At 43.0% G+C, this 21961-nt stretch overlaps 1 protein-coding gene across 5 annotated transcripts in view; it reads left to right on the top strand.

The window, feature by feature from the left end:
- RIMS1 (regulating synaptic membrane exocytosis 1) overlaps nt 1-21961 on the top strand; it is a 1904179-nt gene that overhangs the window by 975354 nt on the left and 906864 nt on the right. The window lies entirely within an intron of this gene.

Raw genomic sequence — 21961 nt, forward strand, 5'->3', positions numbered from 1 at the left:
ACAAATAAGGGGTCATTTAAGTGACGTGGTTATGCATGTTTGTTTTAGCCAGATCAGTTACATACAGTACGGTGTCACTTCTAATAGTAATGGATTTTATCTGTGATATATTGGTGTATTTTTGCTTTGTATATATCCTTTGAACCATGATTTCGTTTTTACTGGCTTTTGGCTTATTTTTATTTATCAATCTAACCTTTTAATTAAACTTACTTAAGACATTGTGGGAGTTTCCTTGCAGCTCAAGGCTGACTGTCAACAACGAGCAACAATGAGCCAATTATGCACTCATTGAACCGGCCTGTAGGCCATTGCTCATCAGTCTGTGTTGATACATTGTTAGCTCATTTTCTGATTTCATGAGCTGTTCTAATATAGACATTGTTGGTAACCAGTGGCAGCTGCCTCGGAAACGGGGCTGGTGATGCGAGGGGGACGGGGGGCTGAAAAAAGAATAAAATCAACGTATCTGTGGCTACTGCCACTTCTCCTCTGTCCTCCTCTCTCTGCAGTGCACTGGCAGAATGGAAGCTCCCAGAATCTCCCAGCCAATCACAATGCTGCTTTACAACAGTGTAGTGATTGGCCTGAGCAGCGTGGTTCAGCACTCAGAGAGGGACTGGAGGCCTGTGCATGTTCCTCACCAGGCTGTGCATTACAGCTCACGTCAGCCACTGAATACATTTACTTAAAGGAGGCTTTTGGATTGCACACCCTTATACATCTACATAAAGATAGACACCCATGGTTAGCTAAATGAAAGCACTTATATTCACCAGTAAATGTGGGTGCAATTTTGTATGTCAAAGCCACACTCCTTCAGTTTGATGCTGGACATTTGAAGTGCTTGCATCTGACCTGAGAGGGACTTCTAGTAACAACGTGAGGTACTGCAACTTTGCAAAATAATTCTGAGGATTTTTTATGTGTCTAAAGAGGGACCTCTATTGACAACTGGAGGTACTGCAGGTTCATGAACATCCTTGGCAGTCTGAGGAAAAATGAAAAATCCATAGTAATATATATATATATATATATATATTCACTGAAAAAACCATAGGTTTCACACATGTTATAGTTAGCGGAAATTTTACTGATAAAAAACCAATGAAATTCCCCCGTTATAGTTAGTGCAGGCAACTATAACTCACGCGACCGCAATCCTCTGCTGATGCTAATACTGTATTTAGACACTTATTTGCCCATGTCTTCTTCCATACATTTTTAGCTATACATATATTACAAATATTTTTTTTTCATAAAGACACATATGTCATCAGCAGAAGATTGCGGTCGCGTGAGTTATAGTTGCCTGCACTAACTATAACGGGGGAATTTCATTGGTTTTTTATCAGTAAAATTTCCGCTAACTATAACATGTGTGAAACCTATGGTTTTTTCAGTGAATTTGCAAGGTTTTTTAAATGCTAATTCCTAACTATAACGTGTGTGAAACCTAGGGTTTTTTCATTGAATTTGTACGGTTTTTTAAATGCTAAGTTACTTTACGCCATTCGTGGCGTGCGCGCCCACTTAACGCAGTTCGTTCCGTGCGCGCACGGTGCGCTTCGCGCACCGTGCGCGCACAGTGAGCGCGCGCCCACTTTACGCAGTTAGTGCCGTGCACGCACGGTGGGCACGCAGTGCGATGACAAAGCAAGAAAGCACGTCAACAAATCTGTTTCTGCTTTCCTCCGTGACTATGGTATGGGTGCCATTTACCACAACAACTTGCGTTATGACATGCAAGACATTTATAGAGGAGATGGTGTGCACTTCACTGATGAAGGGAACAGAGTCTTCCTCTTGAACCTTAGACTCTGCATCGGTACTTACTTGTAGGTACCACTAAAAAATCATTTCATAAACACAACGGCTCTTTTTAGAGCCCCCTAATATCTAAACACTTAAATCTGATTTTCATTTTTTTTTTTTTTTTTTTTCTACCGTACGCTTACCGTAAGCTTACCGTACGCGTACCCCGTGATTTTTTTTAAAATCAATAAATGTTTCTTTGTACGCCGCTTCCTGGTTTCGGCCGATTCGAATGTTTACTAAGATCTAAGAGCCAATCAGAATCGCGCTCGCGCACGCCACCGTACGCTTACGGTAAGCGTACGGTAAGCGTACCGTAAGCGGGCTCAGATATATATATTGATTTAAAGGCTATTTTCTCAGAATCTACTGAACAGATTTACACCAAACCTACAAAAGGCACTTCCTTGACCTAGGGACTACCTCTCTGCCAAATTTCGAGTAATTCTGTTCAGCCGTTCGGGCTGTAGCTCGTTCTAAAGGTCCTATGGAAAAATGCATGGGGAAAACGCGTTTTGGGACCCCCCTTTTATCTCAGCCCCCGCTTGACGGATCCCCCCGAGACTTTCAGGGTAGGAGCGGAGCGTAGCGCCCCACCTATTTTGAGAAATTCGCGAGGATTCATCGACCGGCGCCAAAGTTATTCAAAATAGAATGTTGAGGTTTTCCTATGGAAAAGGGGTCCTAACTATAACTACCTACTGGCGACCGCCAGTAGGTAATATATATCAGACACAAAAGAATAATGACGCGGCACTCCTCTCGACGATTAGGATGTTATTTTAATCTCACAAAGTAACCCTCCCTGCGTGCGGACATGGAACGCAATCTAGATAAGCATGAGGAAGAAGTGATACAACGAAAACAACGCAAATTCAGAAGAGATGAAGATGATTACGAGTTTGGCACTATATTCACCTTTGCAAAAAAGTTTGAAATTTATAAAAAACAATGGGAAACACACAAGACGACCGTTAACCCTCCTGCTGGTCAAGTATCAAGTGAAACTGAGTCTGACCTGAGTGAAGGAGAGCAGAGACCAGCGGCTTCACGCAAATTCACTTTTTTAGAAGAGATGAAGCTGCTCTAGCAGGAGCAGCAGGCACCCAAAAACAAGCCAAGAGGCCGTGGCACAGGCAGAACGAGAGGAAGGGGAAGGGGATCTTTCTTCTCAGACCAACAACAAGAAAGACAAGAAGAGGGAAGCGGAAGAGGCGGCAGATACAACTTGAGAAACCGCACAACAACGAGAAAATAGAAACAACATCTCACAAAAACCCAAAGACACCGGACTTGGTCATCAATCTCTCGAGACACATCCTCACCAAATTGGAACATGATGTCCTGAATAAAGGTTTGTCATTCTGTCCAGAAATTCACCAGGACCCAATTGAGACCAAAATAGACCTTTACAAATATGTAAGGAAATTAAAGTTAAAAAAATTCTTTGCCAGACAATCACTCAAAACTAAGGACATACAACCACATGTATCAGATATGGAAGACCCTGAACCGTATCGAATTGAAGAAATACCTCAATTGCGCATGAGATACAAACAACCCAAAATCTCGGATAATCAAATCCTGATGGAAATGGACATCAGAACAGACAAACGAATACCAACACATTTCAAGAAGAAGTCCAGATTCTGCCCAGCCTTACATCCGGGCAACAAAATCGACATATTTTATGAACTTGTCCTGGGAGATCTGGAATCAATAAAAAATGTTCCCAATAACAAGAGCCGTGAGAATCTAACAAAGAAAGAACGCGGGGCCCTGTAACAATATACAGAAGAAGCCATGCGCCAACTGCTTGACACAAAGAATTACCAGTGTCTGGAGAAGAATCCCATTAATGACCTAATCCTTGAAATGAACGATAAGCTAAATGAATGGCAAAACAAAGGTCTATTAACGGAAGAAGAGAAAACTTTTATGATGGTGGAGGATCCAATAATACCCACAATATACTTTCTTCCTAAGGTTCATAAGACACTTGACAAACCACCAGGGCGTCCAATCATTTCCAGCTGCGGCAGCCTGTATGAAAATATGTCTCTATATGTAGACAATTTTTTGGCGCCCATTGTACCAACACTAAGTTCATACATAAAGGACACTGGCGATTTCTTACGTATCATAATGGAGACTCAATGGCATTCCAACTATCTTTTAATAACAATTGATGCAGTATCACTATACACCTCAATCCAACACAACCATGGCCTACATGCGATTCAATATTTTCTAAAGCAGAGACCCATCAGTCAACAAGCACATTCTGAAATGCTACTTGAAATGATCTCTATGTGTTTGAACAATAATATCTTCCTGTTAGACAAAAAAATGTATGTACAGCGCTGTGGTACTGCGATGGGAGTTTCCTTCTCTCCTAGCTATGCGAATCTCATGATGGGATGGTGGGAGAGGAACATAGCTTGGAGAGAGGAAAACAACCACCACATGATGAACGTGGCCCTTTGGCTCCGATTCATAGACGATCTATTTGTGTTGTGGAAAGGAACTGCAAAAGAATTTGAGAATTTCTTCATGGAACTGAATAACAACAACGTTGGACTCAGCTTCACATACAATCTGAGCCCTAAAGAAATTGACTTTCTAGACACTAAGATCTACATCAACAATGGGCGTTTACAAACAACGCTACACAGGAAAAAGACAGCTACCAACAATCTCCTGCATGGCGAAAGTTTCCATCCACGCTCATTAAGGAAAAGCATACCATACGGAGAGCTACTACGTATGAAGAGAAACTGTTCAGAAGAAAAAGAGATGGTAAAAAAATGCGAGGAAACAAAAATACGATTTTTGCAACGAGGATACAGTCATGCTGACATTGTACGAGGTGAACTGAAAATGAAGGAAAAAAGCAGAGTGGAGTTACTAACAAATAGTGACAAACTAAATGTGACAAAAGGAACAACTGAAGACAATCAAACACGTCTGATACTTACCTACAGTAAGGAAACTTGCAAGATCAGAAAAATACTGAGTAAATACTGGAGCATACTACAGAAAGATCCTGACATTGGTATGACCATAGGGGACCATCCGCGGATATCTTACAAAAGAGCACCGAATCTTTCGGATCATTTGGTACGAAGTCACTTTGTAGCCACAAAATCTGAAACTTGGCTACAATCAAGATCCAAGGGATTTACCAAATGCATGTCCTGCAAAGCTTGCAAGATTGGCAAAAATCTTAAAAACAGCAAAGATCCGACTGGCAAAAGTTTCCAGATAAGAGAGACCATCACGTGTGAATCAACCTTTGTGGTCTACCTACTCCAATGTTTTTGCGGAAAACAGTACATTGGCAGCACAATATGCCCTCTCAAAAAACGCATATTAGAACATGTGCGTGCCATTCAAAATTTGGACATGACATATGTAATCGCCAGACATATGTCACTGCATGTTGGGTAATCGTGGTTGGATATAAAATACTCAGGACTGATGACGGTGCCTCCAAGTGAACGAGGTGGAAACCGTATCCAGAAACTACGCAGGCTGGAGTCGCGACTGATAATGAGGTTCAAAACTAAGCATCCTCTGGGCCTCAATAGGGATGAGGAACTTCATGTGCACCTATAGATACTCCCAACATAATTGACATATAATAACACAGCATGTGTTTTATGCACCTAAAAACTAAGCAATAACTGTATCAGATAACAACTTGCGTAAATATATTCGCATTTCATCATATTTGTGATCCATTCCTCTCTTGGAATTCCATATAATCATGTAAAAGCTTGTTTAAATCCACACAGACACACATGTGTGCAGGTACCACTGCACACTAACAGGCACTCAGCCATGATTCTTTGCCTAACACTAAGTTACAGTCCATATTTTGTGACACACGAACACATTTTTTTGTTAAATGCATTAGGTGCCTTGCATTCAGAAATTAATAATGCACATATACTTAAGTGTTTAATTCAAAATGTCTCTTTTGTCAAAGGTATTGCCATTTTGAAAGGAATGATGTAAATTCCTTATAGCTTATATTTTCTGAACTACGATACCCAGAATGCAATAAAATGGCACCATGCAGCATGTGTATAAAGACAAGAAATGGAAAAAGGACCATTGTAACAATCTACCGTGACCAGGAACTACGGTTCGAAACGCGTAAAAGGGAGGGTTACTTTGTGAGATTAAAATAACATCCTAATCGTCGAGAGGAGTGCCGCGTCATTATTCTGACCTGAACTCCCTCTGAGGCGGAAAGCCGGAGGTTTTTTGTAACTACTACGCACTGCTTTTAAAATCTATTATCACTTAGTTGATTTTAACCTCACAAAAATCATCCAGGCTCACCTGTGCTATAGCGCGGACTCCTAGCGCCAGCCAGACCCTCAGACACGAGCAACGCCCTCACCGCCAGCGCGGGTAGCCACGCCCCCTGCGAGGCCACGCCCTCTACCACTTACGACAAATGTGCCGCCCCCACCAGCGCAGCGGACGAGCGCAGCGGGAGCGCCGTTTGCGCGCCGAAGGCGCGCCTAAGGCAAGCCCGTCTGCGCCCGTCCGCGCACGACCGGGCCCAGGGCCAGAACCCCTGCCCGATTCTCCTCACCCAACCATAAGGTACTCCCGTAGAGATCTATTGAGCCTCAGACCCCCCCTACCCTCCTGTGATTACATCCATAATCTCAAGGGACCCTTCACTCGCTGCTCCCTATGCAAACCAGTCCAGCTCACCCTACCTACTAAACCCAGCAAATCCGCCACCCTTAACCTTGCCTCTCTAAATTGTCGTTCACTCCCAAAACATGCGACTCAGATTGCCGACATCATAGAAGATATATTCTTCCTCACGGAGACATGGCTCGGTCCCCACTCACAAGCAGACATGGCACTAGCAACACCACAGGGCTATTGTATTCAATCCCTACCCCGTCCTCTAGGTAGAGGAGGCGGTGTAGCTATCACCCATCGAGAACACCTGCACTGCAAAACCCACGACGCACAGATTACCGACGCTGAAAGTCTGCATTTTACCATCACGCTCAACCCAACTACTTCTCTAACAGGACTCCTCATTTACCGCCCCCCCGGCATCCCAGGCCCCTTCACCTGCTCTCTTTTGGACCTGGTCACAACTCAGGCCCACTCCTTATCGAACTATTTGATAGTTGGGGATCTGAACATTCACCTAGAAGACCCGGCCGACTCGATAGCCAATGACCTGATTCAAGATCTAGCGGCCTTCGATATCCGTCTATTAAACTCCGGAGCCACCCATATCAAGGGCCACTTATTAGACCCCGTATTTACCAGCTCGCTCTCAATGCTAGCAAAGGAGGCTCTCCCCCTCCCTTGGACAGACCACTTCTTGGTCCCTTTCCAATTACCTGGAACCTTCACGAAAAACCGTACACCCCCTACCTTTAGTAAGGATAGGACCTGGCCCAAACTCTCCATAGACGATTGGGCTCAGACCCTTGAAAAAAACATCCCCGCTCACGCTGAAGATCCAAATACGGCAGACAGAAGATTCAGGGAATGGATCACCGTTTCCCTAGACCTAGTACTCCCTCTCAGAAATAGGGAAAATAAAAACGGCAAACCTGGCTCAGCACCATGGTACTCCGCAGAACTAAGGACACTTCGCAAAAACTGCAAAAAGGCCGAACGACTCTGGAGAAAGACCTGGCAATCTGCCAGCAAAGAAGCCTACCAAGCCACGGTCAAACTTTACAAAGAGGCCATTAAGTCAGCCAAAGCTTCTTACTATAACACACGAATACAAGAAGCATCCAATTCAGCCCGAGAATCCTTTTTAATCGTCAAAGAGCTGACCAAGGTCCCCACCACCTCCCCCTCCAACACCCCCAAAGTTGATAGAAGTAACGAGCTAGCCAACTTCTTCAACGAGAAAATCACCCGCATCCTGGCCTCCCTCCCACCCCCCATCTCCCTCAGCCCCACGGAAAGTAGCACCTCCATCGAGCAGACTGAAAGCATCTGTCGTCCATCGCTTCAGACCTTTCGACCTGTCACCCCCGTAGAGGTTGAGCGAACCTTAGTAAAAATGAAAAGTGGATCCCCTCTGGACCCAGCCCCTATAAGGTTCCTCAAGACCGTAGCATCAGTAATTGTGCCTACCATTACGGACCTTATCAACTGCTCACTCACCCACGGAATCGTTCCCGACAGTTGGAAGAGTGCTGTGGTCAAAGCACTCTTAAAAAAACCCCAGCTAGATCCATCAGACCTCTCCAATTATAGGCCAATATCCCTACTCCCGGGCATTAGCAAAGTCACCGAGAAACTGGTAAACATCCAACTGTCCCAGTTCCTTGAAACAAATAAACTGCTTCGACAATCCCAAACGGGATTTCGCCCAGGCCATGGAACAGACACCGCACTCCTCGCAGTTATTGAAGAGGCAAGGAGCTTACTAGATTCAGGAGGATCAGTGGCAGTGATCCTCCTGGATCTAAGTGCAGCCTTTGACACGGTTAACCACCGTGTCCTTCTGCATAGACTGACAAATGCAGGACTTACCGGGACAGCCATCAAATGGATCGAATCCTTTCTCACAGGACGCACCTTTCAAGTGTGGGACGACAGCCATCATTCATCCATCCTCCCACTCACTAGCGGCGTCCCCCAGGGCTCCTCCCTAAGCCCGACGCTTTTTAATGTCTATATGGCCCCCCTAGAGGATGTGGTAACACCATTCAACATCAAAATGGTGAGCTACGCTGACGACACCCAACTAGTCGTCTCCTTGTCCCAGCTGATTGACCACCCTGAAAATCTAACTAACTGCCTCATAGACATTCACAGCTGGATGAATGCCTCATCACTGAAATTGAATGGGACTAAGACAGAGGTAATGCTACTCGGCAAGCAATGGACAACTATCCCGCCTACAATATGGCCCGATGTGTTCGGAGAAATTCCCCCCCCTAAATCTGAAATCAAGACACTCGGGGTGTGGCTTGAGCCACAGCTTACGATGAAAACCCAGGCAACCAAGACCTCAGGCACATGTTTTGGACTCATGCGCACGACCCGTAAAATCCTGCCATTACTCCCACCTATGTCCAGAAAGCTCCTTATCCAAGGCTTAGTGTTGTCCCGTTTGGACTACAGCAATCTGGTCTATCTGGGAGCCCCCGAGGCGACCATCACGAAACTCCAGCGGACTCAGAACGCGGCAGCACGCCTGATTACCAACACCCCCTCCAGAATATCCGCCAAGCCAGCCCTCAAAACCCTGCATTGGCTCCCTGTGCGCCAAAGGGTGCACTTTAAGGCAATGTGTACAACACACAAGCTTTACAACGGATCTGGTCCAGCGATCCTAAGTAAAATGATCACACCTTATACAGCAACCAGATCACTACGATCTCAAAAGGAGAATCTAGTCTGCATCCCCAGATTCAAAAAAGCCCGCACAGGAGGTCGACAATTCTCCGTTCAGGCAGCTAAGGGCTGGAATGCACTGCCTCGCGCCCTCAGACTGGAATCCAACTACCTTGCTTTCCGCAAAAATCTTAAGACCCATCTGTTTCCCAAATAACACCCTTCTGTCACCTCCCCTCTCAACAGGAATTCAAGTTTTATAGCGCGGGGATGCCCATGGGTCACCAGGCGCTTTAGAAATCGCTAAAATAAAAATAAATAAATAAAAAATTCTTTTGTGTCTGATATCAAACCGAGATCGCCGTCCTGATCCCGACGTGTGCACCAGCTGTCAAGGTGCTCCTTCCGTGCAGGACATTTGTGTACAATATATATATATATATATATATATATATATATATATATATATATATATATATATATATATATATATATATATATAAAGAATACAAAACGGATCCCTTTGTGACGTAGGCGCTCAAATTTTAGCGTGGTGCAAATCTGTTCGGCAGGATCCAGCCGATAATTATGTGCCAGGCTCTTAGTCTCTTAATTCTTCAGGCTAAGAAAAGAATGCACTCACTCGTAGTTTTCTTTAAGGAAAGGGCTTTATCATTTTGCCAAACCCAACGCGTTTCGCCTCTGCAAAAAGGCTTGATCACGGGATGAGGTTACATGGCATGCCTCTCTTTTATGTTTAGCATGCTTTCACTTCCTGTTTGTTTTAAACAAATGCATTGTGGTCAGTGAAGTATTTTACAGTGAAAAAATAAAATAAAATACATTTGTGCTCATTTAGCAAGTGAGTTTGTTACATTACATTTGCGCATTCGGACTTTTGACAATAGTCTTGTTAGTACTTTGGTGTACTTAGTACATATTAACATTTTTAATGTTTGCCTTCTATGTTTACCAGTCTTGCTTTCTCTTTGTTCCTCGTGATTTAATTGATAAGAAATTACTTCTTTTTGTAAGTTCTTCAGTAGCTCTCTGGTGAGCATTGCATTCCCAGTTATTTTCAGTTATTTTCAAGGGGTGACAGGCCTTTTCTTTGTTTATAGATGGGTGTAAAGTTCTTCGTTTTGATTCATCCCTCTTGGGTCTAGGGTTCTGAATGTAAGGATGTGTTTCGATTCCTTTTGACGGAGAATTTTTAGCCGATCTCCTCCTCTTTCCGAAACAGATATTTGTTCCAGAGCCCAGTACCTTAGAGTTTCCCAGTCGCTATTGTGATGTCTTTCCATATGTTTCGCGACTGCATTTGTTCGGTCTTTGTGAATTGTGGCTTGAACGTGTTCCAGAATGCGTTTTTTGACTTCGAAGATCGTGCTGCCTATGTATTTTTTGTGACATGGGCATTCAATCATGTATATCACATAAGAGCTTTTGCATGTGAGGTGTTGCCGTATCTTCCAGGTCATACCCTTCTGGATCTGGACTTCTTTCAGGGGTGTGGCAATTTTGCAGACCTTACACTGTTTGCATGGCCAGAACCCTTCCCTCTGTAACCATGTGTGTTTCTTTGCTTCTTGGAAGTGACTGTGAACAATTTGTTCCCCAATGTTTCTCGCTCTTCTATATGATATTTCAGGATGATCTCCTATGATTTCCGACAGTGTCGTGTCCATACGTAGGATGCCCCAGTGTTTTCTGATGATTTTATTAAATTTTTTGTTTTCTGCACTGTACGTAGTGATTAATCTGATCTTTTGATCACGGCTTATTCCTTTCTCTTTTTCCTGATGGAGGATAGTGTTTCTCTCTTGACTTAGTACTCTGTCCAAGCACTTGGTAACCACCTTTTTTGGATATTTCCGTGCTAGAAAACGACTACTTGCGATTTCACTATTCTTGATGAAATCCTGATTTTTTGAACAATTACGTTTCAATCTCAGGAATTCCCCATAGGGGATGCTCCATTTTAGATTTACATCATGGAAGTTTTCCCCATGTATTGTTGCATTTGTTGCTGTGCTCTTTCTATGTAGGGTAGTTTGAATCGCATCATTTTCTATATATATTTCCGTGTCCAGAAATTTTACTCTGTCCCTACTTATGTCATATGTGAATTTTTAATTCGTGGGGGAGTTGTTTAGTCTCTCAAAGTATCTGGCAAAGTCTTCCTCTGTTCCGTTCCAAATGATTAGGAGATCATCGATGAATCTCAACCATAATATGATTTTGTTTCTCCTCTCATAGTTCGCCGTTTTCCAAGCTAAATTTTGCTCGAACCACCCCATAGTGACGTTCGCGTAGTTTGGTGAAAATGAAAATCCCATTGCGCATCCTCTTATTTGTCTGTAGATCTGTTTATTAAACAAGAAGATATTATTGTTGAGACACAGTGAGATCATTTCATTTACCATCTCATTGTCTTCTCTATATTGTATGTTACGTTTGCCCAGATAGTGTTTACAGGCTTCTGTACCTATGGAATGTTCAATATTAGTGTATAATGATATCACATCCATTGTGATGAGTTTGTAGCCTGATTTCCATTGTACTTTGTCCAATTTCTTGAGCAGATCTGTTGTATCTTTTAGATAAGATGCCAGTTCTTTCACTAGAGGTGACAGAAAGTGGTCGATGTAGTTGGAAATAGGTTCGAGTAAGGAGTTATTTGCAGAGACTATGGGTCTACCCGGTGGTTTCTCTTTGTTTTTATGTACTTTTGGGAGACAATAGAAGGTAGGGAGTGTTGGGTGTTTTTTGTCCAAATATTTGTATTCATCTTCATCGATTAGGCCCTTTTGTTGCCAGACAGTGAGGAGTTTATTTAGTTTGTCTTGCAGCTTTGTTGTCGGATCTTTGTTTAATGGTACATAGCATTCTACATCTGACAACTGCTTTTTAACTTCCTCTATGTATTCAGTTTTGTTTAGAATGACAATATTACCGCCTTTGTCAGCTGGTTTAATTTCAATCATTTGGTCGTCTTGTAGATTTTTTAAAATCTCTTTTTGTTTTATGTTCAGATTACTTTTACTTGTGTTCGGTGTCATCCTGTATAATTCTTCCACTATTATTTCATAAAATAGGTCTATTTTGTTGCCCGGAGGTAGGATTGGATTGAATTTTGATTTCAGTTTTAGTCCACTTTCAATAGCTCCTTCCTTTGGGAGTGTTTTTCGCAGTTCTAATATGGCTTCTATTTCTTGGGATGCTGAAGTGGCTGCCATTGTTATTAATGTTTCTAAGCCTTGCACATCTTCCGCCAACAATGGATTTTGCGTTATATGGATGTTTTTTGGAGCAATCAGTTTGCGATTCTCCGCATGTATTTTTGCCAATTTCAGCTTCCTAGTGTATTTATATAAGTCTATTCTTGTCTCTGCTATGTTTAGATGTGCCGTGGGGCAAAAGTTTAAGCCTTTTTTCAAAACTTCGTTTTGTGGAGTCATGATGCGTGATGATAGATTAATAATACTCAATTCTTTGGTGTCCTCTCCTTTTGCTTTTATTTCCGCAATTGTCTCATCCTGTCTCTCGACCATACATTGGTTTTTGGTTCTCCCCTTTCCTCGCTGGCCTCTTCGGGTTTTCCTCTTCCTCTCCGATTCCAGCCCCTTCCTCTGCCTCTTTTGGTTTGTTTGTTGGTATTTTGTTGTTCCAATGCCAGGCGCATTTCTGTTAAAAAATTGGTCTTTTTTCCCATTTCTGCGGTTTGGGGTGTGTTCATTTCTCCTTCACTTATATTGGTGCTCGATAATATATATATATATATTACCTACTGGCAGTCGCCAGTAGGTAGATATAGTTATGACCTATTTTCCATAGGATATCCGCAACATTCTATTCGGAACAACTTTGGCGCCGATTGACGAATCTTCGCGAAATTTTCACAACTTTTGGCCAGCTCCGGTCCGCTCCTATCCTGAAAGTTTCACAGTGATTCGCCAAGCGGGGGCCGAGAAAAAAGGGGGGTCCCAAAACGTGTTTTTCCAATGCATTTTCCCATAGGACCTTTAGCCACAGCTACAGCCCGAACTGCTGAACGGAATTACACCAAATTTGGCAAAGAGGTAGTCTTCACTTCAGACTCGTGCCTTTTGCTTAAATGGTCTAAATCCGTTCAGTAGTTCCTGAGAAAATGACAGTTAAAAGTACATATATATCTATGGCCTCAGAGGATCCGCGCACCCTCCCGATCTGAATTTTAATTGGCTGCCAACACTCTGAATCAGGAAGTGTTGGCAGCCATCTTGTGCCTCGGTAGAACCGAGGCACAAGAAACCCCCCAAAAAACGTTGCTAAACCCGAAAAGGGGGCAGGGTAGAAACACCCTGACCCCCTATGCCTGCTCAGGGGCTCCCACAAGGACCCCCAAGGCCCCACCGCAAAAAATTTCTTTAAAAAAACAGAAGGATGCACGCTGGATGCCGATTGAAAAAAAATTCAGCACGGGCTTCTACGCTAAATATGCTAATTTGCCCCCAGGGGCATAATGAAAAATTCAGTGGGGGGTCCCAATCCCCCCCATACTGCCCCAGGGACCGCCACCCCCCGGGGCTTCTTTAAAATGGGTGGAGGGGTTCTCAGGCCCCCCCAGCCCGGGGGACCGCCACCCCCCGGGCAACTTCAAAATGTGGGAGGGGGCCGCGCGGGCCCCCTCCTGGAGCCTTGTATAGGCCCTGGAGACCGCCACCCCCCAGGGCCGGCTCCTGCAGTGTCCCGGGGTGCCCACCCCCGGGACACTGTAGTTTGCAATGACAGGGCGGGAGCCTCGCTGCTCCCACCCTGTCATTGCAAACTGCTTTGCTTCATTGAAGCAAGAGCAGGGAAACCTGCTCTCGCTTCAATAAAGCAAAGCAGCTTGCTTTTCCACATGGGGAGCAGCATGTTAGCTGCTCCCCATGTGGAAAAGCAATGCCGGCTCCGGCAGGACGCGGGGAGATGGCTGGGACCGTGGGGGGACTGGGGACCCCCCCCACAGCCGCCAACGAAGAGGGCCAGGCCCGGGGGATGGGGTCCCCGGGGCTAGTAGTAGCCTGGGAGGGGGGCCCCCTCCAAACATTTTTTTTTTTTAAATGCAAAAAAAAAAAACGACCACGGGGGATGGGGACAGAGTGTTGAAAAAAGGGGTGTGGCCCCTGAACACCTCTCTGCAACGCAGCTTCCTGGCGCATACTGGAGGTACCTGGTGGGCTAGTTGGCCCCCAGAGGACCGCAGGATTGAAGAGGAATTAATTCCCCAACTTAAAACGCACCACAGGGCGTGTTTGCACATGTCACCTCAGGCCCCACCCCCTTCCTTCACCATTGTACAAATATTCCTCTAAAATCAGCCGAACTACGAATTCCGATTTACTCACCTGTTATCAGGAGAGAGCCCAGTGCTGCATCTTTTAGCCCAGCACTGACCCTGAAAAGTAATTCTAAGCATACTTACCAGTAGCTTGTATTTCCTTCCATAGGAATCCATTGTGTGGTTTTCAGCAGAAAAGTTTCTGTCTATTTTCACAAACTAAAAATATTCCTAAATAATCGTCTGTATGACTTAAACACATTCTTTCAACTGTTTACAGGAGATTCACCAGTGCTGGATCCAGGATCCACCACTGAGTAAGAAAAAGTAACGATAACACTACTTACCTGCTAAGTGAATTGTCTGCCATAGGATAACATTGGTGACTCTATGTGAAAAAGTGTCAACTTTTAAAATACAATAATATTCCTTAAAAATCACTACTGTAACCAAAACACTTTTACTCAACTGTTTACAGGAGATGTCCAAGGACTGAATCTAGGATCCAGTCCTGTGGTTAGAAAAGTAATCCATAAAGTAAATAATTGCATTTGACTAGAAATTCACATTGAGCTCAATGTTGCATTTTGTTTGAAATTGTGTTGCCCATTGCAACAACTGTAACTACTGTACTTAAAAGTCTATTGCCTATTTGCAAAGTATTTAAACTGAAGTAATTCATTCTGAGAAAGTATATTTTGTATTGTAATGTAAAATGTAATTATAATGTAATTAAATAAAATATCTAAAAATAAATAGTTTACAAAATGTAGTAAATCAGTATCAAAAAATCAGTATAACAATTACTACATTAGAAATTGTTATTTACAAAACCCTTGAAATTCACTGAAAAAAATATAGGTTTCAGGCCTGATATAGTTAGGAATTAGCATTTAAAAAAACCTTTGAAATTCACTGAAAAAACCATTGGTTTCAGGCCTGATATAGTTAGGAATTACCATTTAAAAAACCTTTGAAATTCACTGAAAAAACCATAGGTTTCAGGCCTGATATAGTTAGGAATTAGCATTTAAAAAACCTTAGAAATTCACTGAAAAAACAATAGGTTTTAGGGGTGGTATAGTTAGCTGGACATTTCACTCGAACAAAACCATTGAAATTCCTCCGATATAGTTAGTTGTACTAACTACATCTCGTGCACCCGCAATCCACTGCTGATGATGTCACATATTACATCATTCATGACATGGTCAGTGACATCACTGATGACATCTCAAATGACATCACTGATGACATCATCCACGTGACAATCAGATACACCTCATCATACACTAGTATAACCTTTCATCACTCACTATAAAATACAGAGTGCCAGATTTAAAACCATTGACACACCAATACAAGTTTCTAAACACCCACTCAGTGATTCCTAGATCTATACACACATCTAATCACTTACCTATAGATTCACTCATACATGCTGTCAATGATCAATAGAACACTATCAAATATACTTACAAACCTATATCGACATTACACACCAGCACACTCCTAATCACTTATGAAGTCATCCTACTCACTTATGCAAACAATGGATCACTTACTTTTACTTAGCTATACACTTATAAAAACACCACTTAATCTATTCATATAGATAATAACTCATACTTAGTGTGTTATAAAAACACTATTACAAGTATACAGTTATCCAGATAGTCACTCATACAATCACTGAGTCTTATGTATACTTATTTATATACAACAACGGACACATACACTGGCTTTTATTTTTCTAGTTTGTTGGACATGTACCATTGAGACATTTATTGGCTCATCACCACACCCATAAAGATATTCACTCACCCAAACAACTGTTATAACATGTAGTTTTAACTTCATATACCTACTGAATCAACTATTCACACATCTTTGGGCAGTCATACACCCCCCACCGAACCACACACACATTCACTCTCCCATACAAATACTCAGTTAACTAATCAATAAATAATATGGACTTTCACGTAACTAGTAACCAACTGGTGCAGCAGTTTACACAACAACTGACAAAGTGATACAGATATTCACACAGTTTAGTCACTATCCAATATATTTAGTGAGACACTATAAATTAGTCAAGTAAACAGTCAATCACACTGCTACTAAATCCTCCATCCAGATAGTTATATTTATATATCCGCTCCTTCTTCAATGCAAATTGCTATATATATATAATACATATTTAAATTTATTTAAATAACGAACCAAACCACATTCACTGGATGATGTCATCAGTCATGTCATTTGAGATGTCATCATTGATGTCACTGACCATGTCATGAATGATGTAATATGTGACAGCATCAGCAGTGGATTGCGGGCGCGCGAGATGTAGTTAGTACAACTAACTATATCGGAGGAATTTCAATGGTTTTGTTTGAGTAAAATGTCCAGCTAACTATAACACCCCTAAAACCTATTGTTTTTTCAGTGAACTTCTAAGGCTTTTTAAATGCTAATTCCTAACTATATCAGGCCTGAAACCTATGGCTTTTTCAGTGAATGTGTATATATATATATATATATATATATATATATATATATATATAAATATATATCTATATATATATATATATATATATAATCAAGCTCCATGGTTGTCACACACTTGGGAAGCACTCGAGCAGCTGCGTAAGGCTCAACCTTAGCCTTTCATCATTGGTACGGGCGGCACACCGCATGCAGGCAAAAAATAAACGCAGTCAATTTGTTTCGCCTGACGCGTTTCGTTTATTACTTCTTCAGAGGCTTGGACGAAAATTAAAATATGTATATTCACTGGAAAAATGAATTATGAAGAGACATTATAGTTGGGCTCAGATTTCATTTGTACAAATTTATAGGAATTGAGCAGGTATAGTTACCTGATATAAATGTAACTTACGCTACCGCAATGTACTGCTTAGGTCCTCACATATTACATCTCTCATGACATGGTCAGCAGCATCACCGATGACATATCAAATGACATCACTAATGACATCATCCAATGAGTGTAAGGGTTTCATAAATGTTTCTGAGACTTAAAGATATATACTAAGCTATACCTTAAGTGAAATAACTTTTTTCTGTACTACAAATGAGTGATACTGTTTCTAACATATGTCATCTGAGTGGTTTGGTGACTGTCTGTATAAGTGTGTGAGTGAGAGCTTTATGGGTGAATAAGTGGGGGTGTAAATAGTTGTATCAGTGAATAAATGGGAGCGTGAGTAGCTGTATTGGTGAGTGAGTGGCTGTGTGAGTAGCAGTATTGGTCAGAACCAACCCAGTCAGCATGCAACTTGCCAGCATCATCATCACCTCCATCTCCACAGCAGCCATCCCGGACAGATAGAAGCACACAGAAGTCAGACCCCTCTTGAAGAAACCATCCTCCGACCCTGTTGATTTCAACAATTATCGACTTATCTCCCTGCTCCCCTACCTGGCCAAAGTTCTTGAGAAAGCCATCAACCTACAGCTCACCGACTACTTGGAACAAAACCACCTACCTGACGCCTCACAATTAGGATCTATGCCAACCACAGCACTGAGACTTCTATTTCCCTGTCACAGATGACATCAGAACTCTCTTTGACCACAGAGAAATGGTGGCCCTGATCCTCCTCGACCTCTCTGCTACTTTCAACACCGTCTCCCACCACACCCTCATCAACAGACTCTACAACATTGGCATACAGCAAAACACCCTCAAGTGGATCACATCTTTCCGTACAGGATGCACACAGAGCATCAGGCTTCCTCCCTTTACCTCCAAACCCAAGGACATAATATGCGGCATACCCTAAGGATCATCTCTCAGCCTCACCCTGTTCAGCACCTACATGACCCCCTCACATATGTTGTCAGATCCCATGGCCTCAACATTATTTCCTACTCAGACAACACTCAACTAATCCTCTCACTCACCGAGGACCCCTCGAATTCCAAAACCAACTTCTGAGGTGCCATGACCAACGTATCCAACTGGATGAAGGACAACTGCCTGAAACTCAACTACAACAAGACAGAATTTCTGATCTTTGAGAAGAACACCTCCATCTGGGACCATAGACAGTGGCCAGTAGAACTCAGACCTACACCCACACCAAAAGACTGTGCATGCAACCTAGGCATCATCTTGGACAGTGAACTGACCATGAAACGACAACCCAACACAGTCACCACCTCCTGCTTCCACTCCTTTGCATGTTCCGCAGCATATTCTTTTGGCTTCTAGTCAACATAAAAAAAACATCACTTAGATCATCATCACCAGCTGCCTTGACTACAGCAACATACACTACACCGGAATCTCCACTCAGCTCCTCAGAAGACTCCAGACCATACAGAATGCTCCTGGACCTCCCCAAACAGACCCACATCACTCCCACCTCAAAAAACTCAACTGGCTCCCCATCCAGAAGAGATGCAAGATCCTCACACACGCCTACAAAGCACTTAATGGTCAAGGACTTGGCAGACTTCAGCAAGAACCTCAAAACATGGCTGTTTGATGAACACACAGCACCCTCAGCGCCCAGATACACCTAGGGGTGACAGTGCTGTGCTTTACAAATGCTGTTTAATTGATTATTGGTGACTGACTGGGTGTGTGAGTAAGAGGCTCTATGGGTGAGTGAGTGGCTGTGTGAGTGGATGTATGGGTGGGGGAGTGGGTGTGTGAGTGGCTGCATCGGTGACTGAGTAGCTGTGTTTGTGACTGTATGGGTGAGTGAGTTGATATCTAAGTGGCTGTATGGGTGAGTGAGTGGCTGTTTGAGTGGGTGTTTGGTTAACTAAGTTGGTGTGTGTGTGGCTGTATATGTGAGTGAGTGGTCATCTGAGTGCTTCTAGGGGTGAGTGAATGGGTTTGTAAGTGGTTGTGAGAGTGTGAGTGGGTGTGTGAGTAGTTGTATTGTTGTGTATATAGGACTGTTGAGATCTTATGTAGGTGAGTAATTATATGATTGATTAAGTGGGTGTGTGAGTATCTGTATGGGTGATTGTATGGCTATGTAAGTTGTTGTATGGGTGAGTAAGTGATTGTATGAGTAGCTGTATGAGTCAGTGGTTGAGTGAGTGGTTTTATGTGTGAGTGGATATGTGAGTGATTGCATGGATGAGTGGGTGTGTGAAAAGTTGTATGAATATGTGAATCGGTATGTGAATGGTTCGGTGGGTATGTGAGTGAGTGTAAAAGAGACTGCATGGCGTTATGAGTGGGCATGTGAGTGGTTCTGTGGATGTGTCATCAGCGATGTCATTTGTGATGTCATCAGTGATGTCATCAGTGAGGTCACTGACCATGTCATGAGTGATGATATATGAGGTCATAAGCAGTGCATTGCAGGGGCATAAGTTATAGTTAGCTCAGGTAACTAGAACTGCTGAATTTCTATGGTTTTGTATGAGCGAAATTTGAGCCTAACTATAATGTCCCTGCAACCTTTCTTTTTCCAGTGAATTTCCATGGTTTTCCAAATTCTAATTCCTAACTTTAACGTCACTATAAACTTTGTGTTTTCCAGTGACTTTCCAAGGATTTTTTAAGGTCAAATCCTAACAATAACTTCCCTGTAGCCTGACTTTATTTTTGTGAATTTCAAAGTTTTTTAGAATTTTATTTTTTAACTGTAACCTGTGACCTTTGAGAGTGTGTGTATGAGTGGCTGTATAGGTCAGTGAGTGGGTATGTGAGTGGCCGTATGGGTCTGTGACTGGGCATGTGAGTGATTTAGTGGGTGTGAGTGGCTGTATGGGTCTGTGAGTGCGTACGTGTCTGAGTAGGTCTGTGAGTGGGTGAGAGAGTGTATGAGTGGGTTTGTGATTGCCTCCATGAGTGTGTGAGTCAGTCTGTGAGTGAGTGCATGACTGCCTGAATGAGTCTATGAATGGGTATGTGAGTCTCTGAATTGGTCTGTGAGTGGGTGTGTGAGTATCTGAGTGGGTCTGTGAATCAGTGTGTGAGTGAGTGGGTGTGAGAGAGAATGAGTGGTTCTGTAAGTGGTTACATGAGTGTCTGAGTAGGTGTGTGAGTGGGTGCATGTGCCTGAGTGGGTCTGTAGGTGGGTACATGACCATCTGAATGGGTCTGTGAGTGGCTGTGAGAGTGTCAGAGTCAGCCTGTGAGTGGGTCAATGAGTGCGTGTGATTGAGTAGATCTGTGAGTGGGTTTCTGAGTGGGTCTGTGAGTGGGCGTGTGAGTGTCTGAGTGGGTCTGTTAGTGGGTGTATCAGTGTCCAAGTGAGTCTTTTATTGGGTTTGTGAGTATCTGTGTGAGTGTGTCAGTAGTTGTGTGAGTGACTGGGCCACAACAGAACCAAACCTTCCCCTTTATCCAAGAGTCCACATTTTCACACAAAATATCAAGTGGAGTACTTTTTCATGGTCAGTTAGTAACTGCTACCTCATTGGGTAAATGTCCACTGCTTATTCTACACCACAGCTGCATAATGGAGCATGAGGAAATGTCTACAGACAACTTGTGTGCATTTTAGCAATGTGATTGTTTCCTCTGCATATTTTTCCAGAAATCTGTGATAACATTAATCCTCCTGTATAGAAGACAATTTGACTACAAAGAAGTAACTCTCCACCAAATAAGGGTACTTCCTCTTAGCTATATGAAGTAAGTGCTTCTTTGTTTGGTGGAGATGTCCTCATACTCCTTGGCATTAAAAACGCATCACCAAAATCAGTGGGAAACACTAGGGGGCCTTTTGGTGAACTGTCCATCATCCTTTTAAAAGGCAGGAAGAACTTTGCCTACTACTAAGAGGAGTGGGCAGGCCCGCCCAATTAGAAGGGAAGTGGGGCCATGTGTCCAAATGGACGCCGCGGGTGGGGACCCCTGCTTACATCAATGCTCAGCCTTGTTCCGTGACCTTGCTGTGTGGAAATGTGCTTTTCAATGAGCACACCGGTGCAGGGGTCACCTTTCTCTGTCCACAGGTCCTTAGACCAACAAAATAGAGATTGGCACTGAAGCTGGAATTCAAATAACAAGTTTATTAATCACTCATGAGTGGGATTACGTCTACACAGCACTCTCAAGTGCTGCCTGAGGTAGTACATTGAAGTCACAGAACACAGGCCTTATATACAGCTTTTTCTGCACTGGTAAGCATGTGGATACAAATAGAAGGTACAGGCCTACACAGGAATAGTTACCGACAAACATAGGCAGATGGGAAATCACTTATTCAGCAAAGTGGGAGGGGGAGCAGGAGTGCTTATGGCAACACTAAGAGATTGACAGTTGAGTATGAGACCAGGTGTTCTTGCAGCTACAAACTCTTTAGCATGCATATTGCTTTGAGCTGAGTCAGGAAGTCAACTAAAATAGACAGCACAGGCAGGGAAAAAGACGAGCAGCAGAGGATGGGAGAATACAAAGCCAACAAAATGGATGCCATAACCAAGATGGCTTCAGCTTATGCTAACAGTAATTATTTCAGATTTCCACAGCTGACAGGGAGGTCGCCC

This window comes from Triturus cristatus, chromosome 6 (assembly GCF_964204655.1).
Source record: "Triturus cristatus chromosome 6, aTriCri1.1, whole genome shotgun sequence".
Classification (NCBI taxonomy): domain Eukaryota; kingdom Metazoa; phylum Chordata; class Amphibia; order Caudata; family Salamandridae; genus Triturus; species Triturus cristatus.